Below are 26303 nucleotides of genomic sequence, written 5' to 3'. Positions count from 1 at the left end.
AACAACTTGCTGGGAGATTTCGTTTTGACAGTTTTACATCAAGGCATCATTTATCCCTGCAGCTGACAACTTGACACCATCTATCTAAATTCACCAAACACATAATGAGACATCTGACAGTGTTTCCGAGGTAAACTCCAGAGTATCACCAGCTCTTCTAACGAAAAGGACAAGTGTAAACGTAACCTTTGACTTGACCTTTTTTTTCTGTCAGAGAAAGAATTGAGCCACACTCATGAAGAAAACACACCTCTAAAAGTTTCGGCCTTCCATCTAAATGCAGCCGTTCCTCTTTAACTAGCAGTAAAAGGTCAGCCCACTAAAGCTGCTGCAGCAAATCCCCCTCAGCTGGAAAATTTCAGATTTTCATGTGAAGAAAGAAAAAATGAGTAAAGATGGAGAGAAAATGCATCATTTGTCATAATTTCCCCCTGTCAGACAGATCTGGCTCTCCTACTTGGCTAAAGTTCAAACCTGGTGTTCGGCGGGATGGGAGTGACGTTCTCACCAAACGGGGACAACTCTGAGTGTTTAAAGTGGTCTTTCAGCCTGAATTCTGAATCCAGGAGTGAAATGGCCTGTCAGAGTGATGTATGATGTGGGGGGGTGGGGAAAGCAGAGAGCTGGCAGCATAGACTTGAGAAGGTCTACAGTTGCACATTATTTCACATGAAAAGACTTCAGTGCATTGGTTTTCAAATGATCATTTATTGATCAAACAAAACCAATGTCATTTTATGGAAATTAAAGTGAGTTTATTTTTGTAATTAATAAAAATGGAAGCTTTGATTAAAAGCTGCACTTTTGATTGTTGGCTGTAATTTCATGTGTCAAAATGTCTCTTCTTGTAATCACTTCCTCAGAGACCAGACACAGAAAAAAGGGAAATTCTGCTCAGTGAAGGAGGGGAGGGGAGGGGAGGGTAAAAACAATCTGCTTGCTCATGAGGTCAAGATAACATCATCTTTGCCATCCTAAAAAAGAGAACCCACGTCTCTCTGTACATCACCACCTCTTTCACTTTCACTCCCCACAACCTATTGGCTCTCTTCGTTCCCTGTATTTTCCATTTCTCTTGCTAAGGCGCTGCCCCCAGAGCTGTCCCACACCCCCTGGCCCCCACCTCTTGCCTTGCCACTGCGCCTCTCTGCATTGATGCTGATAATTGCTGCTGAATAGATCTGCAGATTCCCATGGATGTCAGTGGAGCCTTTGGCCTGCTGTGTTGCTCCCCTCCTCCTCAACCCGCCCCACTTCCACAGTCTCCTCTTCTCCCTCTCAATGAGGATTAAGAGAGAATTACAGAAACGAGAGATGGAGAGGGTGACACCCAGGGGTACCTTGCCATGCACATCCTTTTCCATATACCCATGCCAATCAACAGTGTGACCATAAATAAGCCATGAATGCCAACTGTTGGTTTAGTGCAGCAATTGTGCATAGATAGTTCTGTTTAAGAAAGAAAATCACATTAAAATTAGAAAAAGTCATAAAGTATAAATAAAAGTTAGCTATTCTCACTATTCTCTTGATTAACGTCATGGACACTGTGAGCCTATGCATCCACGGTGTGCCAGACGTAACCAATACGCAGTGAAACCTCAATGAAGATGAAGAACCCACTAAAAGCTATGCTTCCTTCAAAGGAAGTCCGAGGAGTGGCCTCACCGCAACACCACAGTAAATTACATCACACCACAAAGAATAGCAAGAACAGGGCCTGAAACCTGAACAGGGGAGAGCTCTGGACACAAAACAGTTGTGGAGACGTCGGAAGTTATCATGTGTTCTTAAAACAAGCGAAATGTAATGCAGCACCACTCATTAAATGTGACTTTTTAACGTAATTGGACACAATCTCAGAAATCATGGAATAACTCCAAAACCAAGTGGGAATTCTTTCATTTCTTTCCCCCCACTTTGGTTAAAGCTCCAGTTTGAGAAAATGGTTTGGAGCGCGCTCAAAGGCGTCTATGCTGCAAGAGTGTTTGTAACCAACAAGGTTTGGCTCCAAACTGTATTTTAACCTCACTTCAAATTATCCTCATTAATGACAGTTCCAAGAGGAAGTGGTCATTTGTACGTGTGTGATACTCTGGTGCAGAGGATGTGTAATGCTCCTGGAGACACACCAGGATAAAACAAGGCATTTATTAATCAGGGTTACAGGTTGTAGGGAGCAAGTGGCAACTCTTTTGTTTGTAAAACAGTTGGAGTTTTACCAATGTTCGATAGAAAAATTGATCTAAATTCTTTTTTAATTTGAATTTAGAGACTTATTGTTATACGTTTCCAATGTAATAATATGAAAGAAAAATGCATATACAAGTAATAACCATAATTTATAAAGGAAATAATTTTTCATTCCTCCCTTTGACAAGCCTGTGTCATTTCTCAAGCCTGTTTACCACACGCTGCCTGACTCACTGCAACGTTTCAGAACGCTGCCAAGTCCTGCCCTGCCATCCAGGCCTGCTGTCTTGACAACCCAGCATCCAAGAACATAGGGGATGGGGGGCAATTGTTTGCCAGTGCTTGTGTTAATGTGTTGCGGCGGGGGTTGAATGATGTCATCTTGTGGCATGGAGGGGGCCAATCAAACCCTGAGAAAATTATGTCACCTTTTGTTGAGCCGGTCCATTCAAAGCTATAGAAGTGCGGTGAATTGAGAGCTGCAGTGAGGTCACCCCCCCCCAAAAAAAATAGTTGTGTGTACGTGTATGTGTGTGTGTGAGTGGGGGGGGGGGGGGGGGGTTATAAAAGCAAGGCAGGCAGACAAGCAAAGAAGTGCATTGTGGACATGCTAATGTTGTTGACCATAATCAGGGCCATAAAGATGTCATGAAGCTCAAGTTCCAGAACATCACGCGGGGGCCTTCACTGCCCTATACCTCTTTCAATTTCTACTGACCCTTTCCCCTTAAAATCTGAGTCTTAATATGATCCCTCTGATGCTTTGACCAGCTTGTCAGAAGATTGTCAAGCATGAGTATAAAAGCCTGAACAAACTGCAGTAAAGGCCAACTCGTTCTTCTTTGTTTTATCCCAGAAAGACATCAATATTCAACCCCTCAAGGAATAATTACACCCTTAGCAACCCATTACACTCCTGCACCCACATCCCATCCCCCACTGCGTCCATAGCTCCCACCAATGTAAATTGACAGTAAACAGCGTTTGAATGGGAACCACCGCTGAACTTTTTCAGACAAAATAGAAAACAACATATGCATTTACAATGTACTCTGGAGTAGCTTTCTACAGAAAACAAAGCACTGTGGGGATTTTTATTCTTGGAATGGTTGAAAACTCCCCATGGTTTGAGTCATGTTGATCTACACTGTGACATTCAACACTTCTCTAACATATTTTAGAGTGTAGGAAAAGTAAATCAGCAGGGAAACACAGGTTTTCTCTGGAATCATTATTTGTTACCATCTCAAAAATGAGAAGAATAAAAAAGTCCTAGTGGTTAACTGTTTAGGAACAATAAAAATGACATCACAAAAAAATACCACATCAGCAAATTAAAGGGTCAAGAACATTGCGTAGTTTTGTAGTACCATTACAAAACTAACATTTAAATGTCACAAGTTTCCATATTTACGTTGAACTTCTCCTAATTTGATAAAGTGAAAGTGAACAAGTTTCAATTAGTTCCACTTTAAAGGCACTAGGTGGCATCAATTAAATTTTGGTGTTGATTTGAATTGATGGGAATCACAAGTATGCAAACATTTAGAAAAAAAACAAGCATAATTTCTTAATATTGCTTCAGATCACGAAAGAATGTATACTAAAGAATGTTTGGTTGTTTTAACTTAGGTTCTATCATGGACCAACATTGCGTACAACATTCTGAGTTAACGGATAATCGTGACACAACAATCAAACCTGCGATGGCCCTGAAGAACAATTTTACATCAATGAATCACTGAACACAAAAACTCAAATCAAAAAGTCATAAATAAATAACACTACATTTTAGAAAACAAAACAAAATTCCAGAAACCAAGTGTAATTCCAAAAAAACAAAAACAAAAAAAACCCCACTAAATATAAAGTAAACATTTCAGAAAACAAAAGTATTTTCCACAAATCAACATGAAATGTCAATAAATGAAACACGGTGGTGCAGTGATTAGCGCTCTTGCCTCACAGGAAGGAGGCCTCCAGTTCCAGTCCTGGTTGGGGGGACTTGAAACAGAACATCAATGGGGGACCTTTCTGTGTTGCGTTTGCATGTCCTCTCCATGCATGTGTGGGTTTTCTCCGGGGGACTCTGGCTTCCTCCCACTGTCCAGAAACATGCTTCATAGGTTAATTGGTCACTCTAAATTGTCCATAAGTGCGAGTGTGCATGGGTGTGTGTTTTGTGTGGCCCTGCGATAGACTGGCGATCTGTTCAGGAAGCGGACTTGGAAGACGAATGAATGAAACAAAATAAAAATAAAAACATCAGCGAGATGATGACGTTTGTCCATCTTTTCAACAGGAAATTATTTGGGAGTATCTTCCAACAGAAAATATTTATGTAAGCATTTTGACCACAGCCACAGCAAAAGATTATATTGCTCAATCAACTCTTTACCACAGTTCCCTCTGCTTTTCCTCTTCTTTAAAAGTCAAGTCACCATCCAATAAGTAATGTCCTATAATACCTACCTTTTCCAGTTAGAATTTTTGGTTTATGAAATTTTGTTCAAATTCCTAAACAGTAACGTTGTTTATAATTATTTTATTTTGCTTTTTTGATTGTCGTGATCTTCAATTTGCTTTTGTGTAGAGTGATTTGCACTTCAGGGCCACCATACCATCCAGTACAAGAACCACTCCTCAAAAAACAATGTAATAGAAGAAATACAAAAATAAAAAAAAACATGACAGAAATTAAAGTATTTCCACAGTAACTTCCATAAATTCCCTGCTGCAATTAGTCAACAAACTAGAAGCGGTTGATAACTTTTTACATTTTTTTTATTTCCGTTAAGGTTTTACAGACAGCAGTAAATCACAATGCAAAACTTGGCAAGAACTTTATCCAGCATTAATGAAAGCTGACAATGTGTCACAAAAATATGCAGCTGGATTAGGAGAGTTTTTGGTTTACATTTACTGTGATGACAATGACTTCTTTGTGAAGGAGATTGAAGACAAATTTTCACATTTGGAGCAATTTTCCTGTGGACCCTTTATTGCAAGTAGATTTATTGCACATAAGAAAATTTTATATGTACACAAACATTTTAAATAAATAAGAATAATACCAAGACTATTTCAGATACAAAGAAAAAAGTAAATCAATTTGTAGATGATGATGCTCTCTTTTCTAAAGAATGCTTCTTTCTAGATATTACCTTTGCTGCTCCATAGTGTTCGAATAAAATTAAAAATTCTGCTGGGTTTGTATCCTTGCTTTTGTAGTTCCACAGGTTGAATCGATTCTTAGGACCAGAGTCCCAGTGATGGACCTCATGCCAGGAGGAAACATTTGCAGATGTAGATGTTGGTCTACAGTCCAAATCAGGACTTAGTGGAGTCCTAAAAACATAATAAAAATAATAATATTAATAATAATAATAATGACTGACCAAGGTTTAAAACAACTTGCTTATACATCAGCACATCTCCTACATCCTAAAAAAAGAAAACTTGAAGGTATTGATTTTTTATGCAAACACTTTTTCTCAGGTTGGGAGATCCACTCTAAGGACTTTAAATTTGGCATTTAGAGATTGGACATTTCAAAGCCTAAAATACAATGCTGACCAACACACAACATTATAAATGAAATTTCTCATCCTGAGAGCATTACTAATTTGAAGTTTCTAAATAAAAACAGTTGACTGTGTATAAAAATACACAAAAATACACACAAATAGGTTTGGTATCTAGGTGTTGACTGTAGAAAGTCTTCTTTTCCTTTGGAGCATGTCTCCCTATGAGGTAATGCAGGTAGGTGGCCTCTTGACAACCCAGACTGTGCAGTACCTGGGCTTGCAACTGCAGCCTTCCAAAAAACTGAAAATGCATTGTCCACCCACGCACACCAACCATTTAACCCTGCTGTTGTAATGCCAGCAAAGTGGTGGGACCGGCCTGTCTCGCCTATTCTTTGCCCCGGGAAGAAGCAATGTGTCACAGGATAAGTAGTCATCAATCATCAAGTCTCATCTTCTTTCTGCTTGCCTGCACATCTGAGGTGTTTTACCTGTGAGAAGTCACGTTCCATCAGCTTACAACACATGACCTCAGTTTTCCATTCCTCCTTTGTGCCCCCTTCTCTAACTTTTTGTAGAGCACATCTTACCAACTCTGCCATTTATCAATCCTCTTTTTTACACATCTGCTTCTTCGGTTTCTTGACAGTACTCCTTTCCCTTATTTTTTGGCCTCCATTTGGCCTTCAAGCTGGTTTTTCCCTTCCCACGTTTCTTCACCTTGGAGCCAAGCCAGAGCACCATCAGCACACTAAACCAGGCCCCAACTTGCCTTGAAGTCTTAGCCTGCCCATGAACACCTTTCTGTGCCTTAGGCTGAAAACTTGGCCAGCCTTTATCACCCTCCTCATCAGCACATCTTCTGTACCTGTCTGCTGGCGCCCTGCCATCCCCACACAGTTTTCTGCCCTTTAAGAAAAACACCAAGCAGATAGGGAAAAAGAAGATAATGTTCGACTCAAATCTGAAGAAAATGACTACTCGCGTTAAGGTTAAGCTAGTTTGACCTCCACTAAGAGTAGCCACGACCACCCTGAGAGGTCCACCAATACAGTACCTCTCATGTAGTCTGACGGCTGCCCTGCTGTCCCATCAACAGGTTTCTTTGAAAGCCACCGACTCTGTGGTGGGCCATCAAAGCATATCTTCATTCAGCTCCACTGAAGGGATCTGAGGCTCCTGACGGAAGTGATACGTCTGTGCCCCTGCATTCTTAACTTAACTATCACAACTTGGGTTACACAATGTTGTAGGGAAAAAAGGAAGAAAAAAAAACATGGGCATAAGTTCGGTGCAACCACCATGATCTTATCTTTATTTAGGAATCACTTTCTTCCTCCATTTCTTTCCTTTCCTAAGACAACAATGTGATCATAAAATTCACGAAGGCATTAGAGAATCAGTCATCCTTACCTGGTTAAACCCGTTGAGATCATCTTTCCATTACTCAGTCTCTCCATGGTACAGAAATGGGACCTTCTGTAAAAGATAAAAGGAAATAGGACCGCTCAGAAATAGTCATAATAATCACATGTAAATAAAAAAAGTAAAATTGAGGAAACTTTTGCATGTGGATTAACAAGAAAGAAAAACAAAAAGACAATAGATATGAACCAATCCAAGGAAAATGTTAAAGTTAAAAAAAAATCAAAAATGGTTGCCTTTTCTAGATATGAGCTTAGATTTTTTAGTGAATTTGTTTTTTAACTAATTAGCTCACCACTTTGCATTATCACAAATCAATGGAGCTATCCATTGACTGCAGTTTGTAGTCATAAATTATACAGCATAATAAGAAATTAAGTGGCATAGTATATTTTGCTATTTTGTGAACAGTTTGCTCCAATCTGCTCTAGAATGTCTAAGGTCATCAATCAATGCAGGACATTTGTCATCCTTAACTCTGGCCTCACTTTAAGTAGCTTTGTATAATCACATTGCTACCTCCTGAATTTGAAATTTATCTAATACTGTTTCCTAGTTTTAGAATCAGATTTTGTGTGATATGTTTGTGATTTCAAGAATTAGGACAACAGAACTGAACAAACTCAAAGTTCAAACTAAACTCAGCAATCTCAGATAACTTCATTCTTGATTTTTTTATTTTCTACTTTTTTAAACCAATTACTAATTTCCATTTAGTGATAAGTTGACTGAAACTCCTACCAGTGCACAAAAAATTTGTTTTGCCTCAGCTGCAAACTTTAATCAGTCAGTTTTTTCATTTTTCACTCAAGAACATTTTGTGCCAATTAATTGTTTAGACTTTTTACAGCAACAACAACAAATAAATAAAACTCTGCCCTAATTTTCATCGTGGATTCTTTTTAACAAACAAATGAGTCTTGTGCTTTTTTTTAAATGAATTTCTGAATTCTTAGTCAATTTAGACACCCAAAGTTGAGCTTAATCAAATTCAGGTAATTTTTTGTTAAACATGCCATTCAGGCCTTGTCCAAGTTGGCGTAAATGGCGTATACCTTCTACCTACAAGGCCCAAAGTGCTTTACAATCACAGACCCATTCATCCAGTCATTCACACACACATTCACACACTGGTGGTGGCTCCGGAACTCTAGTTCAGTATCTTGCCCAAGGACACTTCAACGTATGGGTGTGCAAGGCAGGAATCGAACCTGCAATATTACGATCATGGGTCGACCGCCCTCCCGCTGCACCACGGCCGCCGTAAAATTACCTCTATGATGAATCATAGTCTTTAACAAATAAAGATTTTTTTGTATTTTGTTGAATTATCTCCACTTATGTACCGTATTTTCACGACCATAAGGCGTCCTTAAAGGTCTTAAATTTTCTCCAAAATGTAGGGGTGCCCTATGAGTGCACCTAATGTGTTGTTGTGGGACGTAGAAGAAGAAGACGGCATGAGAACGTGGAATGGAAGTGTGGGAGTGAACAACATAACAAAATTGTTTACAACATTGCTGAAGCACAGTTTAAATTGCAAGCTATTAGCTACGCAGAGGAACATTGGAGCAGCTGCGAGAGAATTCATGCTGAATGAATCCATGGTTCACAAGTGGAGGAAGCTGGAAAACGAACTCCGACAAGTCAAGAAGACGCAGCCGAGTTTGATAGCTTTCACTTTCACTTTATAAAAGCAGTCATCTTTCCATGCGGGCGAGGATTACGATGCTGCAGCAACTTCCAGTGGATTAAAAACGAACAGCTATTGATCTTCCGCTCATTCTGCAGTAAAAAGATCGCCGACAAACATCTCCAGCCCAACTACATCACCAACATGGACGAGGTGCCGCTGACTTTAGACATCCCAGTAAGATGTCAAAATGAACCGGAGCAGCGCGGTAGCGATACGCACAACGGGACACAGCTTTTATTATTGTGGAAGGCAGCGCCGGGCGAGTTACGCCACAATTTGTGAATGAATTGCTGGAGCTTGGGCTAACGTGTCTGCTTGCAGTGCTTTCGAAGTGCGGAAAAGCCGGCATCATTCATGAGGACCCGCACAGCAACGAGACGAACTCTGACTATGACGAAAGAGAACCTGCCGTGTTTGATAGAAATTTAGCCCAGCTGTTCATTTCAGACCTAGAAGATGAGGACTTTGATGGATTTTTGGATGCTGATTGATGACTGAAAAAATAAAAAAATAAATCTCAACCAACTCCGTTTCGCTCCCGCTGGCTTTTTTAAACACACACTAGCATGCATTTTTCACCAGTATGTGTTAACGTGCCCACGCCTGAAAAGCCGGTGCACCTTTTGTATGTGTCAAATACCGAAAAATCAACCATAACTGAAACTGCGCCCAATAACCCAGTGCACCCTAAGGTCGTGAAAATACGGGTAAATCAGGATTCAGGGAAACTTAGTAAATTAGGACAAGGTGAGCTACCAAAATTATTTTTCACTTGTACTGATTAAACTTTTTTCAGGCTGTTTTGCTTTTCCTAACAGAAAGGGTTCACACAGATACTGAATCAACAATCTGCGCCTCTATTAACTTGTTTTAGGACTGAAACTGTAATCTCTGGCTCAGTGACAATTCGGGTTGCCCTTCATCCGTTCACAAACAAAAGTGCTCCCTGCCTTCGAGTTTCTCTGTCCCAGACCTGTTTCCTTGGAAACAAATGCAGTGTTTCCGAGTGACACAAAGCCTGGACCAAAATAAAAAAAATAAAAAAAAACTCCTTTCAAATTGAAGTCTCCAAGAGTTGAGGGGAAAGCAGCAATAACGGGACGATGGGGAGGGAAATTCAATACAGCGAAATTGCTTCACAGAGTTTCTGGAAGACATGGTAAAATGATTCTTTCTTTCCTTTGCCTTTTAAAATACCTTTCTCTGGCACCAGACACCATAGGTAGTTACAGGCAGTTCTTGCTTCTTTTATTCTCTTTCTTGCATTTCGAATTTTTTCAAACCATCATGCTGTGCTAAGTGAGTTATCTTGTACGCCAGAAAGCTGGAGTTTCATGTGGCTAGGCTTAGCCTCTTGATGAGGTAATGTTTGGAGAGTTGGTGAGCCAAGAGAAGGGTGGGTCAGGTCTTGATTAGCTCAGGGGTAGGGGCTCTGTCTAATATTGGACGCCCCTTTGTGTGGCAAGATTACTACCTTATGAAAAACTGCCCCTGCTGACATGCCTGATGGGATCAGAGCTTCCTGCTCGCTGCATCGTTCTGCTTATAGACTCTCCACGGCCACAAACACCAGACAAACACTCTTGAACCTTTCACACAAAGTGGCATGAACACAGACAGATGGACGCTCACACAAACAATATCTGCTAACATTTTTAATTAGCTTGTAGTTGAAAACACCAAAAATTCTGCGTGGGGTTGCACACATAATCACCTCAAGCCCTTCATCACTTCTGCTTGTGTATAGGATGACCACAACTAATGACCCCAAGATGGAAATCAACCTGAATTCATTAACAAGGCCAGATGACACACATTTATTGTGGTCATTTCCTCCGGCCAATCACCGATGATAATCACATGATGAACCACATGCACCACAGACAGAAAATCTTTTTACTTAGACATTAACTTTAGAAGAGAGAAAGGTTTGGGAATTTGATCCTTAAGTTGCTTTTTTTTCAAGGTTTTTTTTTTTTTAAGTCTTGAAGCTACTAGAAGATTTTGATCGTCGTTTAGTCCATACATAAAGCTTAAAATTATTCAACCAGACAGTAGCAAACAAAAAGGAAAAAAAGCGCATTTTTCCAGATATGTACCGTAATTAACTGTTTATTAGCAGTGGTCTTACTTCACGTTGCTTTTCCTCAAACAAATTTTGTTCAAAAGCGAGGAGAACGGAATGAATGTCGTTTTGCTGATGTGGTTTTGCTCAACCACACCACAAACTTCAACACCTCTTCTTTTTCTACCGTGAGGGACCCTGTACCAACAAACACTCGTACTTCTGCAGCGCATTCTTTGAAAACAAATAAATTCTGCACAGAGTCAAGCATGCGAGCACACATGGATATTAACGCACAAACTGAGCAGGGACGCTGGCACAGCCTTGCGCCAGCGGTCCTTTAAACCAGTCATGTGAAACGACCCATTCCTCTCTGCAAATCAGATTACGTCTTCGAGCTGAGCTGGGGTCTGCAAGTAAACACTCACATTTAAAGCTCATGTCCATGCACCAACCTAACGCACACACGTGCAAACACACACACACACACACACACAATCGGCTTAATCAGATTTTACTGAAGGAACCATTTTGCTTGTGTGTATTCCCAAACCTCCTGCACCAAGAATGAACACAGTCAAAAAACATAAAGAAAACATACTTGAATTGACTGTGTGACTGTCTAAGTTAAGAAGAAGTTATAAAAAGATGCAAAAAGTTTATTCTCTGTTGTTGTATTTTCTGACTGCCATTTGGGAGCTCTGCTGTGGAATGAGCACATGTGGGAACATGTTTACAGTGCTTGTAGTTGGAATGTAAATGATAGATGATTCACAAATGATTCAAATCCCGTTCAGGTTACCGAGCACTGATTGATTAAAAACAAGAAAATCCCAGTCATTTGTTCTGCTTTAATTAAATTCTAATTTGTTTCAGTCAGTGACTTCTAGTTAAAAACAAAGTATATTGCTGACTTATTCAATGCTTCAAAAGCAGCTCAAGGCAACAGACCAATTGAACACAATGAGTGTGCACATTTTTCCATACCGTCTGCATCTTTTCAAGTCACTTTTTTGTTGACAGACTGGTCAGCTTAATCGGACCCAGACAGTGGAGGTTAGTACATTCCTCCACAGCAGGATCTACATCCTTATTCTGACATTTGGAAAGTCCATCGCCTACATCAATGTCTATGTGGGCCAAACTTAGAGGGGAAATTGATTCAATACAATTAAACTTAGGGGAAAATATTACCTTAGTGTCAGTGTCCTTCAACAGTTTTTTTCTTTTTTCAGATGTGTTGCTTTTGCCCTTGACGCTGTAGAGGTCAGGGGTTGGGAAAGTATGGATGTTTGAAAACTGAGATGTTGTGCCCACAATGGGGTGTCAGGACTCTGTCACACAGGACTCTGCCAAGCCCAGTTTGGCTCAACCAGGGTCATTCTATTTTCCCAATGACATCTGAGAAGGCCAGGAATGGAGAGGGTCGGCACGAAGAAAGAGGAGCAGAGGCACGAAGTCCAGGTTAGATTGCAGTGGATGCACAGATAAGATGACAGGAAAGGACAGAATTGGGAAGGGCAACATGGGAAATCCCTACACACGGAAGAGCTCACTCATCCCCCAAGATCACCTGTCAAAGCTGATGAGGCCAAGATCAGACTGTGTCACATAACACACCTGACATTAGAGCCCCAATGATAGCAAGAGAAATAACAGATACACTTGTTGGTTGTGTCCTCTTTAATACCAAAATGTGTGCTGGAGAGGGTAAAACTGATGACTGAGGTAATGATTCAGTGATAGACTGCAGGCTTTTTTAATGTCACATAAATCTAAATATGTATGTGTTTGTCATATTTTATTGGTGAATGTTGAGTCAAGCAGAACATACTGCCACCTATGGCATGAAACTAATATAGCTGTGTTCTGATCCAAATCTTTATGTCTGATGAAAGTGCTGGCCAAGTTGGACTAGCAGAGCACAATTCAGTACACAGCATTTCCTTTTTCAACCATCTTGAAATGTTCCCTGTCTGGTCCTGAGCTGTGTTGATACTCAAACAAGAGGACAGAGCTCTTGTTATCATCTTTAGAAAAAAAAAAGATTTGGTTTGTGCAATGGCAGTTTGCATCAAAATACAATTTAGGTTCATTTATTGTTGGTTATAATCTAATTTGTGTAAATGTAGGCATGTAAACATAACAACAAAAGAATGCATGTCTGATTTTTTATAATTTAAGCTGTGTTCACACCAAATGCGATTAGTGCATCAGAGGTTTCCATTTTCAATGTTAAGTCAATGTACGGATATGATCAGAGGTCCTGTGGTGCATTTTGGGCGGCGTGGTATGTCAATAGTTAAAAAATCTGAACATTGGCAAAGAAGGCATGTTGTGTCAACCAATCGGAGACTCAGCTTTGGCCCATAACATTTTGATGACGATCAGCGGATGGAGTCCAAAACCAACATGGAGGAGAATCTGATCGTTCTACTCCGTAACTTCATAATATTTTTCTTTTTTCCATAGAGACAACAATAGAAAGATTGTCTAATTTTGCTCTTGTTTTTTTATTTTTTCCCTCCTCGGACTAATGCAGTAATTCGTCAAACTGGGTCATAGAGACACGGAAATACTGGTGAAAGCAGCCGTGATTCAGACGCAGCTCCTGCAGTAGATGGTGAACTCACGTACTGGGAGAGTCTCTTAATGATCTCATGAACCCAAACATGGAGACATGATTACCAGTGCTTTTGTTGAGCTCTTCAAAATAAATAAACCTGATCTCAGCATCATGCATGTCTTCCATGGATTGTAAATGAGATGTATATTTAAAGCTCCTTTGTAGAGATGAAAACTTTAGGCGATGGCTCCTTGCACACGCGTCTGAAGCCTCAAGTTTATGAACACATTTTTGCACAAATATCCAGCCGCAAATTTGATGTCCAATCACGTTTGGTGTGAATACAGCTTTAAAATTCATAAAGGAACTTTTTTTGTCAAAGTGAAGCAGATGTGTTGCTCATTGTGTTGCTTTTGCCCTTGACGCTGTAGAGGTCAGGAGTGGGTAATATTGGGTAATATTACCCTCCCAAAATAAAAAATTTGGAAGGGTAATATTAACTTTTGTTTGCTGCTCATTGAACAAAAACAATTGAAATGTGAGGTAGGTTAAAAACAGAAGCCACTCTGGTTGTGAATCAGCTCCTCTCAAATAAAAACGTCACAAAGAGATCAGCGTGTCACCTTTTTCAACTCTGTAGAAGTGAGTGCTCACAAGAGCTGTGAAATGTTGGTTTTAGAGCAAAGGTAAACATGCGCTCCCCTGGTGGCCTGTACCCTACACAGGGTAAGCACATGTTTCCCATTGTGGTTAAAAGAGATGGGGATTAACGCGTAGCAGAGCTGGAGACACAGCTATACACCCCATGGTGGGATCACAGTACTGTTCAGTCTTTGAGCAACGCTGATGCAGCCTGATTTGAAGTATTTGGAGAATAGGGAGCAGGCAAGGAGAGGTCTTTTAAATGTGCCAGTCCTCTGATGCTTAAATTTGTGGCCTTTCTTTGGGCCTGTGGAGGCAGGCATGTTACAATGTTGACAGAACTGCCTGTTAGAAGCTGCTGGAGGTTCATATAAACACACAGCCCAGAATGGTGCAAGAAACTTCAACTTTCAGAGGCTTAATATTTTCCCAAATAAACAAAAAACCTCATTTAAGCCTCCATGCAAAAAGCCATCCATGGTAAAAAATAAATAAAATAAAAAAGGTGTGAGAAGAGCAATATAGGGGTAAGACTATAAACTGGCAAAATACTTGGCCTTCACCCCTCCAGAGTCAGAAGAGGTCACATTCAGGTACCACAGGGGACTGTGACTGTGCAGCCAATTAAATACATGTTTAAAAAAGGCAAACAGTGTGAAGGACACAGGGGAAGATATGCATAATGAAGCATATCTGGACTCACCAAAAACTGCCAATTAACAACACCGCATGAAGTTCAGCAGTGAATGCTGTGGCTGAAGCGAAGACATGTGCAGCAAGTAAAACGTTTCCGTCCAGAGCGAGGAGGGGCTGAACTTCCAGTCACACCCAACGTTAGAATTACCACTGAGTAGTTAGAGGCTTTAAGGTATTTGACAGTTTACTGAACTTAAGTTAAACTGGTAAAATAAAAGGATTGTCACCAATGCCAAAAATGGGAATATCTGGGAATATTTGCAGAATCTAAGTCTTTGTATGCTACATTTAAAAATTAACAAATCTTTATGAAAAATAAGTCCCAACAAATTATTTTTAATGACATGAACAAAATGCATCTCTAAAAAGCATAGCCAAGTTTTTGTTCTAAGTTTGTGAACTGGGATTTCCATCCCATTCATGTTAAAATGAAACATTTTGGAACGGTAAATCTTAACCTTTTAGCCTCACATAAACTCAGATAATAACACCCTTCGCACCTATAGGACTCACAGTACTGGTTTATCTTCTTTTGTTCATGTTTGTGTGAAAGAGTAGCCCCTTAATGAACACATCGGGAAACTAGGAATTGATTGATAGAGATTGGAAAACCAAAAAAAAAAAAAAAAAAACAGGAGAAAAATAAGTTTCAAATTCCTCTTTAATTCATAGCTTCAATTATATCTTTTTAACAAACAGGTCTGACACAACAGCACCACTCAAAGCTCTGTTATGTCTGATTCCACTAACATTCTACTGACACTCACTTTCTTTGGTGGATTTGTTCCTGGCAGGTTTTTAAAAAACTTCCATTTATTTAATTATTTTTATTCTAATCAAGAAACGCACCCTGGGATTTGCCAGTATAAATGTTGTTGGTAAACATTTTAGTCACTGTTTTGTAGTTTTTCTTATTGACTCTTATTTATAGTAATCCACATGATTGTGTGAGTGGATACATCTGTAATTCCTTACGTTGATCCAAAGGCAACGCATAAAATAACTTGAACTTGAATAGAACAGACACAAGTAAAAGCATGCCACCTCACTGAAAAATTCTTCAGGGCAAACGTGAAAGACTGAAACTACAGAAAACGGGTACGACAAGGAACTCATCTAATCTAGCTAATCCTGGATTAGAAGCAGACAAATATCAGCATTACTAAACAAATGACCAACATTCCCATTCTGTGTGACTGAAAGCCCCAAGGGCTCCAGCAAGATCCCATCAGGGTCTGGATCCAATCCTTCATGTTTATCAGTTCAAGCAGAAGTAGCCACTTGTGAAACCTCCACCATAAACACTTGGGGGAAAGATGCAAAATGTCTAACTCCTAGTTTGATTTATAGATCAGAGCCCAGAGACCACAAGCTGACATTCTGACCATGTTGTTACCACTCCATTTTTCACCCAGAGGCTCCTTTCTGCTTTTTTTTTTTTTTCCTGTAACTGTGAAAGATGATAATTTTGACTTTATTGCTTCCAGTGGCTGACTCATGCTTTAACTTTTCAGGTGATAAACTAAGCAAATGAAACAGATTGCTGTAGTCAATGCAGATTTTGTTATTTTTTTATTTTTTTGGGGGGGTTGGACTCAAATATAATATTTAGCCAACTGCAGAACTGTCTGTACTTATCTTTTATTTTGAAAGGGCAGCATCTTAGAAACAGAAATGGTCTTGTGTTGTAAAATATTGACTGTTAGTTTGGGCGTCACCATTGAGTTAATGCAAAGGAATGTTGAGCAAATAATGTAATGAGCCATTAATTCTCTCAAGGAGGATCAGGGTAACCTAATTAGCACCATGTGATACATTTCAGATTAACAGTGAAGCAGCCAAAGCAGGTTGTTGCATTTTTTCGATGAAGAAGAGTAAAAAGCCCCCCACTCCTGTTCTTGATCCATCCTGGTTGATATTCAGTGCCTCTGTGTTGTTTGTATGGGCCGCTTTGCTCTGATCCAACAGTTTTTTTTTTGTTCTTCTTTGTTTTCTTTTCAGATTCAAGGTGAAAAGGTGCAGCGATGGCAACGTTTTGCTTTCTTGGACTGTCTCAACAGCAATGCTTTACCTGCCGAGCCCACAGACTTACCAGGCTTGACGAACTCTGCTGGCTGTCCATAGCCTGCACAAAAGCCATCTGGGGTGCGGCTTAGAGCTTAAGCAACAAAAGTCTTTCAGGAAGCACTCTGCATGGGTCTGACTACAAGGCGTTGAGGTTGCTACTACCAAAAAAGAAAAGAAAAAACCTCTTGCTCTCCTGGCCTACATGACTGACTCCATCTGAGATCCCCACACGCCAGAGGCGGGAGCCAAAAGCACTGTCAGACGTAAAAATAGACCACCTGCTCATCAAACTAAATTGTACTCACAGTGCAATGGGCAACAAGAAGAGTGAAAAGAAAGAAGGAAGGAGAAAAAAAGTGGAAACAGTAATAGAAAAGACAAGTCATACTCTGCTTCTGTTATCTCAGCAGACAAAAGAACAAATTGTAAGTCTGCTTTATGGCTCGTAGGGTCAAAATTGGCATGGGGTCCCACTCAGCATTGTTTGTATGTTGAAATATTGATATAGGTTCCCACATGAGAGCCAGAGAGGTGCACAGACCCTTCTTTGAGCCTTTCATCTTGGTTTCTTTGTATTCGCCTACATTCGTGTCTCTTGTCTCTTCTATTACATAGAATTGACTGTTATTATTCCAAACAGCATTATCTTTATTAATGCCACAGGTCTCAGGACGGAGCACTCCCTAGGAGTCGGGTCTTGGCAGAGCTGCAGCCAATCTCCCTAGATAAAAGCTCAGTGGAGAGCTGTATGCAAGCCAAACAGCTCGGACAGGCCTTCATCCTTACTCCTCATGCTAGAGGCCCTACAAAGAGGACGATATGACTTTAATCTTAGCTCTTTCAATCAGATGGAAACATTAGAGCTGAGTGCAGCTCTCCCAAAGGGCTACAAAGTCACTTTTCGTAAGCCACAAGTCAATATAAAACAATTCCCTTACTAATAAATATATTTGCATTATCATTAAAGGAACGTTTGAACTTTTGGAAACAGTCATTGCAGTCATAAAGTTATATTTTCTGGTCCTTCTGTGGCTTCTAACATCAGAGTGTGGAGCTGGAGCCATTTCCCAAAGGCAGTAATGTGTGACGAGTTATTTCAAAGGTGGTGTGGAGAGCTGACGTGTGGCCAGGACAGGGCAGGCCAGCAGCTGGGGTCTAGGCTTAGTGCCTCAAGCCCCTCGATTCACTGAAGCACACAGCAACAGCTCTCGGCCAGAGCCCGGACACTGATTTATGGGACAGGGGGATTACGATCAAACCATCCATGAGGACCACCCAGATGGTGGCAGAGGACAACAGCCGCACAAACACACATGTGCATATTCATATATCAGACCATAACTGATGAGAAAATGTTTACCCACATATCTAGAAATAGAGAGCATTGGTTTAGTCAAATCAAAGTAAATGTTTTCACTGAGGAGAAGCAAAAGCCTAAATAAAACGTTCAGGAAATTAAGCATGTAAAGCTGCACATGCTGAGTGTAATGGTTCTTAACCACTCAAGTGCAGTAGGAGGAATTCATTTGCTGGAGCTTCCTTAAAACTCAAAGCAAATGAGGCAACTTTGATCATCAGAGCTGATCTGCTTACACAAGATGTGCCTAGTTAGGAACCATTTCTGCTCCAGCACGTCTCACGGTTTATTTTTTCTCACATCAGTTTGCATAATGGAGAATTAAAGACGGATGACCTGACTCTCTCAAGTGATACAAGAAACTGCCTGCAGTTAAGGATGGACAAGACTATTTTTTTTGCTTAACTTGTTAGGATTTGACTCTTTCCCTGTTTCAGTGCAGATCCTGAGTTTGCAGTTACAGTCAGTCGGAAACCCGTCGTTAACTCTCAACTATAAGTCATTGCTCTTGTCAAGAACACTTGTCAAACACACTGAGCCAAAGAGGAAAAGTTAAAGAAAATAACACATTTCTCATTTGCAGGGACAAAACAAAAGTCAACCTCAAGGCACCAGTTGGATGAACTGAACAATAACAGTCAATGACAAATCGGACGTTGTGCAGTCCTTAAGCAAACACTGATGTCATAAAAGGTAGACAGGGAAGCAAACACTCACCTGCCCTGAGCTAATAAGACATGGGGCACGCACACAAACCAACACACACACCAACACACACACATACTTTAGACTAGTCAATACATTTTGGCTACATAAAATGATACATTAAATGAGCCAAAGACACAACAAATCACATGCAACTTCCCTGACACTTATCTTCCTTAAAACCTGTTTGCTCAACCACACATCTGATCAAAAAAGTGATGAGGGGCTGCTCAACTATTGGCAGCAAGTAATTAATGAATAGATTATCTCACTAAATCATTGTGATTCATTTTTCTTTGTTTTTCTTTTCCCCAAGGTCACATTTCCCACAAACCCCCTTTAGCGGGCACAAGTCTACTCTGTGGGGTGCGCCGTCAACGCTTCCTGGCCATGAGGCTCCCGTTGGCTGCCTTTTGATAGGTCATGAAGAGGAAGTGTTGATGGCAGGGAAGTTGGTTGGCACTGATTACATGAGAAAAAAAATCAATTTCCATAGGGGATAAGTCAACCACAGGCTCAGGGAAAGCAGCTACGGCTGGAGGAGGAGGGGGCAGTGGCTGACCTGCTGTAGGTAACAATTTATCCAAATCCCAAATGACTGAGCAAACAAGCAGTATTGGAAAGATAAAAGGGCCCCTTAGGGGTTGAGAGAAGGGCTTCACTCTGGGGTGATGCGCTGACAGACACTCATACGCTTGTAGAGGTAGAAAGGATATGTGTTCATGGATGTAAAAAAGACGGAACCCAGTGGAATGTGGGAATATAACCCATCATGCAGCACTGTACAGTAGAGCCACTGCAGCTGCGCTATGGAAAAACAGAGTGTTTGAACGATTTGTGCAAGGCTATTATCTTAAGGACAAAATTTATCTTAAATTCACCACAGCAAAGATCTCCAGTAAATTTTCTTCCAGTTGTGAGTTAAATAGTTAACAAGAGCTGGCTTGCATTTGTGCCAACAGCAAAGTAGAAGTTGCGTCAGCTTTATAAGCCCAAACTATAGTAACACAATATGTGTCTCAGGCAAATACTCACTTTGTTACAGGATATTTAATACATCTGGGTGAGCCACAAAAGCTACAGAGCAGAACACTAGTCACCGAAGACAAAAAAACCTGTAAGAAGGCATAACATCATCCCATTACATCTAAGACTGCCCCATAAAGATGCTCTGGTTAGCACATGTTCCACACAGAGAAAGTTTACGGGGACAGCTTTATAGCTGAAACAGCATGCTGAGATGATCAGCAGCATCTTTACAGTAGAAACACATCAACCTACCAGAATGTCCAAGGGAGATGATTACAGGCTGATATCTTTATCCATAATTGGATTCTTCTACTGTAAAAAAGAAACAGATGACACATGTTACTTCACACTGCGGCATTTCACAGCTTTCTGAGTTTTACTTTGGGTTCAAAATACAGTTCAGAGTGTCTCACAGATCTCTGTTACGTAAGGAGGTACCACTTTCATTGTAGAGCAGTTTTAGGAAAAACTGTAAAAACAGACTATCATGGATAAAGTGCACCGTGCATATGAAGAGTTACTTCATCATTTCTTTGCCAGTTATGTGAAGTCTCAATCATTAGGTCTAGTTTATATATTTATGCACGATCACAGTATGGTTTGCTCACAAATGTGGCAACCCCTGTTCCATTGCACAACTAGAAAGCTGAGTTTTGAGAGGCTGAAATGCCAGAGTTTTCACAGTTACTGGACCAGTTGTGAAGAGGGTGTGTAGGCAGAGAGGGCGTCTTACTGGTTCTCCACTTCTACCCACGTCAGAGCAGTGCTATAATAAACACAACATCAGCCCTTACCCAGGGAATAGTAATTCTCAAAATCACCCTTCAAATCAAATATATTCAAAACAGAACATTTGCAGTGCATATAGAAAAAGATTTTTAAAAAAAGTGAGACAGGGAAAAAAATAACAGGATTGTGATAAATATAGCAGATGTTGAGAGTCACTTCTCGAAAGGTGTGTCATTCAGAGAGTTTGGGACAAAGTTTTGGCTCCAGACGATTTCTAAATTTAGGCCAGTTGAGAAAAAAAATGAGCTCAGCTTCTGGCGTTAAAGGTTTCTCCTTCCAATTCCTAACCTCAGCGGCGAAGCGGGCGTCACTCGTGACGAAACACAAACCATATAACACACAAAAAGGACCTACTCAAGTACGCAGAAGGAAATTGATATTTCCCGAAAGTATCCTGTTAATGACCGAAGACTAGGGGGCGGAAAAGTCTTTTCAGTTTTCTAAATATAACATTTTACATACATGTATAGAGGGGGAAAAATGGAAAATCACAGCATTTATATTCAAATTAAAAACAAGTAAACAGCAAGAGGATTCAGGACAGAAGGATGAGGTAACAGGGTGAAATGACTGTAGTCAAGCTTGCTGGGGAGAATGCCCTCAGGTCGAGATGAAGAGCAAGGCAAATTGAAGTCCTGTTTTAGCTAAAAAGACATGCGGGAGACAGGTCTGTAACTACAACACAAGCATAAACACAGGGGATGTTAAGGATTACACACTGCAGCAGCGCCGCAGGAAATCACAGACAGCGCAGGTGTAACCATCCCTCACACACATTCTTCTTCATCTTCCCTCTGACAGTTGAGTTGTGACTGGCGGATCATCATCTGCTCTCGACAGCTGTGTAAAAGCTGTGTAAACATGTGTATGCTTTTGTGTGTATGTTTCTATGCAGCTGAGGGTGAAACACACATAGTGAGTTTAAAACTAGTGCGATGTCAAAAACGTCTTACTGCAAATTACTCAAATTTAAATAAAAAAATAACTTCTTTGCAGTAATCTTACTTTCATCTAAACTGACTGCCTTTTCCTTGCAGACTATTGTGAAAAAAACGACATCAACAATAGATGCACAGCTGAATATTATAGCTATGGTAATAGATTTTAGTAATAATAATATAATATAATAATAGTTTTTAGCATATTTTGTACCTAAAACTAAAAAAACAGTGTTTAGCATAAAGGGGGGTTGAGAGAACATCTTCTCAGTGAACAGCACCCTCTAGAGCAGCACACTCCACTCAGATTTGCACAACTTACTTATTTGCACTAACAATTATGTTACCTTTTTAATTTTTATAAAATAGGATATTTGTTATTTTCTTTGACCTCTAAGGGGTAGGCAGAGTTCAAGCTGCAGGACTCATGTCCCCCAATGTGAGCCGATAATGAGGCTGCCTGCTATTAAGAGGTTTGCTTTAATGCAGGTTGTTAGGTGAAGTTTACAGTACACAGGAGAGATTAAACTAGGCCACGCATGACAGAAAGAACTGAGGAGGTTGATGATAAGCCAAAGGCCCACCACCTGAGACGCAGGCCAAGAAATCTGAGTGTGATGTGGGACATAGCAATCTGCAAGGCAAAGCCCCCACCCACTCCAATGTTACACAATGCAAAGGAATGCCTCATTTATCAGGGGGATAAGCAGAGGAGTGGATGGGATTGATGTGTATCATTCTATTAAAATTGTTTAAAGAAAACTTGGCAGGGAGCATCATAAAGACCAACTTTAAGCAAATCCAGATACATACACCCTTACTAATTCTCACATAAAAGCTGCACAGCAGCGTGCATAGGAGCACTGCACACTTTCTCAATCATTTTCCATGCTATTAATAAAAATTCATATTGTACTGTTTCATTAGGTTTTGTTGGATTTAAGGGAGCACTTAGATATCCATCATTTTGTGCACTTTTAAAAGTTCCCACAGTATTTCCACCAATTTTCCAAACATGTGTCCCATATGCATTAGTGTAGCACTCAATTAGGCCCGCATATGGAGCCAAAATGGGGCACTCGTATGCTAGTCAAACATGGCATCTAGCACCCACAGCCAATCTTTACAAGAGCTCTGTTTCATTAAAAAAACAATGTTATTCATAAAAAGCAGGAAAAAAAATGTGTTAAGATCTTTTTTCCACAATTATTTAACCTTAAGCTTATATGATTTACCATAAAAGAGTAAAATTTCCTGGATACAAGGCCAATGTTGCACTATTTTGTTTAGCTGTATCTAATTTCCAGAACAAAACAAGCATTTTGCGCGTCCGCTTGTACTGACATAGCAAAGGATTTGTGTGTGTGCATGTGTGTTTTTCTATTTGTGCGTAACAAGTTAGCAGAAGGTCAGAGTAGTGAAGCATTAGACCACTGTTTGCTCTCCTTCATGTACTCTTGGGGACCAGCCTGTTTGAGAGTTTGAACAGTGACGTGAGAAACCCGTAAAAACAGGACATAGCACCGCTCCGTTTGCTTAAGAACACCCAAAGAAAGGACTGCCATTACAAAACAAATCTCTCAGCTCGCATTCCTCCTGTCCATCAAACCCTACCTGCTGAACAAGGTATGACACAGAACGGAAAAGGTGGTTCCGAGAAGAGATACTTTCGGGGTAAAATGACTTGTAATTTGTTAAGAGGCTGTCAGCCCTTTAACCTTCAGTTACACAATGAAGCAGACATGCATCTGTTAGTCTCACTGGATTTATGTGCTAGTCGGACTGTCCTATGATTCAGCAAAACAATGTCATACTTATAGAGGTGCATAATTACCTATGTTTCAGTATTTTAAATAGTTTTTGGGGCCCTGATTTAAGCTAAATTGAGGAAAAATAGCTCATGAGGTGGAGACTGGAGAATATAATCTTTCAAATTTCTTTATAAATGAAAGGAACTTTACAGTCTTTGAAAGGTGAGAACTATCCTTCTTGTTTTCAAAATAAAGATAGAGCCATGCAGCATCTCTGGCTGCTCACTTATACAGGTTATAAAGGATTACTGTGTTTGATCAGCAATATGGTATTTGGCAAAAGTAGAAATATGGATTGTTTTTAGAGAGAAAACACAGTGAAAAAAGTTCCATCTCTTATCCCGATCATCATCCTTTTATCAGAGGTTCAACTGGGAGAACTGGATGTGATTTGTATGTGTGTTTTTGAAGAGGCGTGCTCATAAATTGCCATGAAAGGGGCCCTTCTATTCAGCTCGCTAGCTGAGATGCGCTTCACTGGGCCGGCCTTTTGTTTTGCCCCTGTTCACAAAAACGTAAGCACATGAAAAAAAAAAAGGGGCTTGATTCCAGGGATGTGTGCAGGCCCAAATGATGCCATTAGATTGGTGCCCGCTCTGTTGAAAAACAAAAAAAAGGGGGTTCAGTAGTGCTTGAAGTGATTTAAAAGATGCAGGAAAGAGCTGTCCACAAATCCTGTCTGAGAATAACAGGAGAAGAATGAAGAGGCAAGATGCCAAGCTACTGATCTTTCTATAGTATACAAAATTGCTCTCAACTCCATGAGTGCCGTTGGTGCTAAAACAAAAGATTGAGAACATTCCTTTTAATTCGTCATGAGGGACAATGCGCTGTAGAGGTGCGTGGGGTCAGGATGTTTACAAAAATTCCCACGCTGCAGAGTATTCTGCATACAACTATGGTCATAGTTTGTAACGCAGAAGAGGGAATTTTAATTCCAAAAAAAGCTTACATGGAAGCCTGCATACTAAGCTAAAAAGAGCTTCCTCGTGATACTGTCAGCTTCTTAATAATTGAAACAGAAAATGAAAGAAAGACAACAAAAAATCAATTCCAGATCAACGTTTGAGCATTTAATCATTTACACAAATATTTCCTACTTTATCAATTAACATTCCAAAAAAAGAAAATTAACACATATATTGATTGAAAATCAATGCTGCTCAGGCCTTTTGAGGTCATTTTGTCATGAAAAATGATAAAACTTTAATAAAGGGAGTCAAGCAAAACCAGCTGATCAGACTGGTTTCTGATCAGACTCTGTTCCACAAAATTCCACTCAGCTGTCATTTTCACTCAAGTAATTTCTATCTGGCTTCTCATCAGCCAGGAAGCCACGTTTGTTTTTCTTTTTTGTGTGGTACGTGCTACTGTCCCATAACCGCCTCTGCAGTTGAAATTCTTTGCATACATCAAGCTGTTGAAATGTAGAGCACTTTCAAATCACTGGCACTACCTTCAGTCTGATCTGGATTTGTTGTTTTTTTAAATCTATTTTCATGCTTATCCTTAGAGAAGCATTGATTACCTGCTTAAAAGTAATAACAAAGCAGTCAAAGCAGTGATTTTTTTTTTTTTTTTTTAGTATGAGCACTGGTTTTGTACTTTCCCAGGGACTCGTTACTCAGTTTAAGTTGATTTTAAAAGAGAACTCATCAATAATTGGTGTTTGCTGACTAATGTTGGCTAAAAATTGAGGCCACAGTGCTAATGTATTTAGAATTTATTTGTAAAAGGCTTAAAATGGAATTTTTACCACATTATTCCCGCTTTTATTTTGTCAAGACAATAAAATTATTGGGGGGGAAAATGTAAGGGAATGCGATCACTCGTGAAATTATTAGAGGTTGTGCCAGCTGTGCACACTTTGCATTGCTTTTTGATAAACACCAGGTGAGCTAATAGTGAATCGGCCGGGAACATTCAGTGACTCAGATGGGCTCTAAACTGCTGGGCTTCCCCACACTGGGAATATTTGTCTGTCTGGCCTGCCAAGCAAAATAATCTGTAAGTGCCAAACAAAATGAGATGAGCTGCAGACACTTGTCTATAAAATGCTTATTTTCATCATCGACAAGGTATGTCAGTGTTTAAGGTCACTGATTGAAAACAACACAAAAGAGCAATGAATTCGATTAATTTAAAATGATCCCTAAATCCGTCATAAAAGTTGAATTTTTTTCTAGATTGATAAGCTTGGATTGATTTTACTGATCCAACCAGGATTTATCCTTAAATCTTAGTCACCACAGAGCAGACCACATTTAATTGACTCACACAGGTAAGACCATTAAACCACCACCTTATATAACTAGTTCTGCTGGAAGGTCAGGCAGAAACAGCTTAGAAAGGCTTTAAATAGAATCCAAGTCTGATGCTGTCAAACAAACTTTTCCCTTTCTCGTCATGTGAAATCCTCCTTCGACCAGTGCTCCCAGAGACTCTCTGTTGAACCGGTTGGTGGTGAAATCATTGTTCATTGTGATGGCAGTTGCTATGGATACACCCAGGTGTTGCTCACAAGCCAAGGCTAAAGAATCAGAAGACCAAGGCCTCTGCTAATCCTTCTCCATACCACACTGTGTCAGTAATCAGGAATGCCTAAACTGAAGCATTGTTCCTCAGCCAAAATAAATATATGCATCAAAGTCAGAAATACCCACATATTTTGTTGCTTTGTCGCATCCGGGATGGGCAAAAAAAATACAAAAAAAGTCTCACATGCAGCATCGAAAGTCAAGAATGGACAGAATATGCCTTGATATCTATCCAGAGGGCTTAATGCAGTCTACAAAGG

General features: G+C 40.1%; 1 long non-coding RNA gene across 1 annotated transcript in view; it reads right to left on the bottom strand.

The window, feature by feature from the left end:
• Nucleotides 1-4959: 4959 nt before the first annotated feature.
• LOC105354559 (uncharacterized) overlaps nt 4960-26303 on the bottom strand; it is a 45052-nt gene continuing 23708 nt past the window's right edge. Inside the window, exons 2-4 of the long non-coding RNA XR_909154.4 lie at nt 20221-20280; nt 7134-7199; nt 4960-5541 (exon numbers count right to left, since the gene is read on the bottom strand). This is a non-coding gene — a long non-coding RNA (uncharacterized LOC105354559). The remainder of the gene's footprint in view (nt 5542-7133; nt 7200-20220; nt 20281-26303) is intronic.

This window comes from Oryzias latipes, chromosome 8 (assembly GCF_053564925.1).
Source record: "Oryzias latipes strain Hd-rR chromosome 8, Olatipes_Hd-rR_3.1".
Lineage (NCBI taxonomy): Eukaryota > Metazoa > Chordata > Actinopteri > Beloniformes > Adrianichthyidae > Oryzias > Oryzias latipes.
This window is presented reverse-complemented; position numbering and strand designations above follow the sequence as displayed.